The sequence below is a fragment of the Limulus polyphemus genome, unplaced genomic scaffold, assembly GCF_000517525.1.
Source record: "Limulus polyphemus unplaced genomic scaffold, Limulus_polyphemus-2.1.2 Scaffold3207, whole genome shotgun sequence".
In the NCBI taxonomy this organism is placed as follows: domain Eukaryota; kingdom Metazoa; phylum Arthropoda; class Merostomata; order Xiphosura; family Limulidae; genus Limulus; species Limulus polyphemus.
The window spans coordinates 128,191-130,965 of NW_013668817.1; the positions used below are offsets into that span (position 1 = coordinate 128,191).

At 33.5% G+C, this 2,775-nt stretch overlaps 1 protein-coding gene across 1 annotated transcript in view; it reads right to left on the reverse strand.

The window, feature by feature from the left end:
• Window positions 1-2,317, reverse strand: part of LOC106468893 (regulator of G-protein signaling 17-like) — a 14,345-nt gene extending 12,028 nt beyond the window's left edge. The window contains exon 1 of the mRNA XM_022397256.1: window positions 2,168-2,317. The gene's annotated coding sequence lies outside the window, so the exon portion shown is untranslated. The remainder of the gene's footprint in view (window positions 1-2,167) is intronic.
• Between the last annotated feature and the right edge of the window lie 458 nt (window positions 2,318-2,775).

Genomic DNA, 2,775 nt, shown 5'->3' on the forward strand with positions numbered 1-2,775 from the left:
CAACAATATCATTATTATTCACATTCACCTTACATATTTGTTGAAAACATTTTGTGGAATTTGTAATGGTATAAGTATTTGTATCACTCAGGAAAGAATATTTACACGATAAAAGATTTAGCTACGTTGTAAAAGGATGAACCTATGTTTGATACTATGGGTCTATAGGAATCTCCTATTTTGTGAACTTTTGGTAAAGAATAAAATCTTGGAATTAGAAAACTACTTGGAACCAACCATTTTTTCTGGGGGAGTTAGGCTTATACAGTCCTTAATTTTTTTAACCAATTCATTAAGTCTATTAAGAGAGTTGGTTTTAACCTTTTCATCCATCGTTTATTAACTGTTCAACATTCTAAATATAGCCCTTTTATTTATAGTTATTTTGGATAACTGTTTAACAACCTTTACAAAGTACAATATCCAAATTGTTTAACGACTTCAAGATTTGTACATCTTCATTTTTCTACAAATTGACTTTAAAATTACTTATTTATTCTTTACATTCAGCTCTGGCTGTTGGACTTATGTAGCACACGGTAACTGTTTTGCGCACTCCTGATAATGACGTGAAACCTCGTTGAAACATGTAGAGTGATTCTTACAACCACTGATCGGTTCAGATACAAATTGAAATTGTGTATTATAAAACGTTGTACGTTTGTGGATTTGAATGTTTTAGATACATACACAAGTTCCTTGAATTTTAACTTTATAATATCTCTCCTCTGGTCAATTTCCTCAATATTTTCTATTTGGAATATCCCCACATCTCTCCCTAGAAAATTCCTACAAACATTTATTCTATGGAATATCCCCACATTTCTTCCTAGAAAATTCCTACAAACATTTATTCTATGGAATATCCTCAGATATCTCCTGTGGATAATATATTCAAACATATTTTACACGGAATTTCCATTACATTTCTCCCATGAACAATTTCTTCTAACATTTTCTATTTGGAATATCCCTTGCATTTCTTACTTGTACAATTTCACCAAACGTTTGCTATTTGGAACTTCTCCCGCATCTCTTCCTTGAACAATTCCTTCTAACATTTCTTATTTTTATTATCCCCCGCATCTCTTCCTTGAACAATTACTTCTAACATTTCTTATTTTTATTATCCCCCGCATCTCTTCCTTGAACAATTCCTTTCAAAATTACCTATTCTTATTATCCCCCGCATCTCTTCCTTGAACAATTACTTCCAACATTTCTTATTTTTACTATCCCCTGCATCTCTTCTTTGAACAATTCCTTTCAAAATTTCCTATTTTTATTATCCCCCGCATCTCTTCCTAGGACAATTCCTTCCCACATTTCCTATTTTTACTATCCTTTGCATCTCTTCCTTGGACAATTCCTTTCAACATTTCCTATTTAGAATATTTCTTAAATCTTTACCCTAAACAATTTCTACAAACGTTTCGTATTTGGAACATTCCCCCATCTCTTCTCTGGATCATACCTCGGTATTTCCTCCAGGGATATTTCCATCTTATTTTCCTAGGTAAAACAGCTCCTGATGCCTTGACTCAGGAAAATTCCCACAACATCTGTTATATAGACAATCTCTTCTGTGGATGATCATTTAGGATATAGTTTTTTTTAGAAAATTCCCCCAATAACACTCCCCTGAATAAATCTTCTTATACTTCTTGCTTGAAAAACAGCAAACAGTATATTACCCTTTCAAATAATATCAGTCATGTCCCTCCTGAATAAATCTTTACGATAATTTCTGCCTGCAAAACATATATTACTTCTCTAACTGAACATCCTTATATTTCCCCCTTAATAAATATTTCTGATACCTTCTGTTTGAAAGTCAACATGTGAGATATTACACCTCTAAATGATCCTTCATATCTCTTCTGAACATATATAACTCGAACATTCTCTCACACTTCTTTTCGCTCCTCAGCAAATTCTTCTGACATCCTGTTAACTGTCCATTTTGTTTCACCGTTCAAAAGGTCGCTTGGGCTTACCATTACCCCTTAACGACAAAGATGGCCACTAGAGGCGAGTAATAACTCTATAGAGCAAATAAGTTATTTTACAGAACCCGACAAAAACAAGTTGCTATTATCTCCTTTTAACGTCACATTTTCGTAAAGTTACATCTAAGAAAAAAACGAACGAATAACAGTCCACTTACGGTGGTTCACTGCTAAAGTACTGGTCTAAAGGAATCAAATGTTGTTTGTTGTCTGCTGATGAGTCACGTCTTTTAAAAGTGATGCTGAAAGTAAAAACAGACCATTAACCATAACTATACTAGTCTAAAGCACTCATCTATTGTTTGTTGTCTGCTGATGAGTCACGTTTCTTTAACGTGATGCTGAAAGTAAAAACAGACCATTAACCATAACTATACTAGTCTAAAGCACTCATCGATTGTTTGTTGTCTACTGATGATTCACGTTTCTTTAAGGTGATGCTGAAAGTAAAAATAGACCATGTACCATAACAATACAATACTATTGCACTCATCTATTGTTTGTTGAATACTGACGAGTCACGTTTCTTTAAAGTGACGCTGAAACTAGAAACACACCATTAACCATAACTATACTAGTCTAAAGCACTCATCTATTGTTTGTTGTATATTGATGAGTCACGTTTCTTTAAGGTGATGCTGAATGTAAAACAAACTATAAACATAACTATATACTGGTCTAAAGCACTCATATGTTGTGTCTTCTCCGCTGATGAGTCACGTTTCTTTAAGGTGACGCTGAAAGTAGAAACAGACCATTAACCATA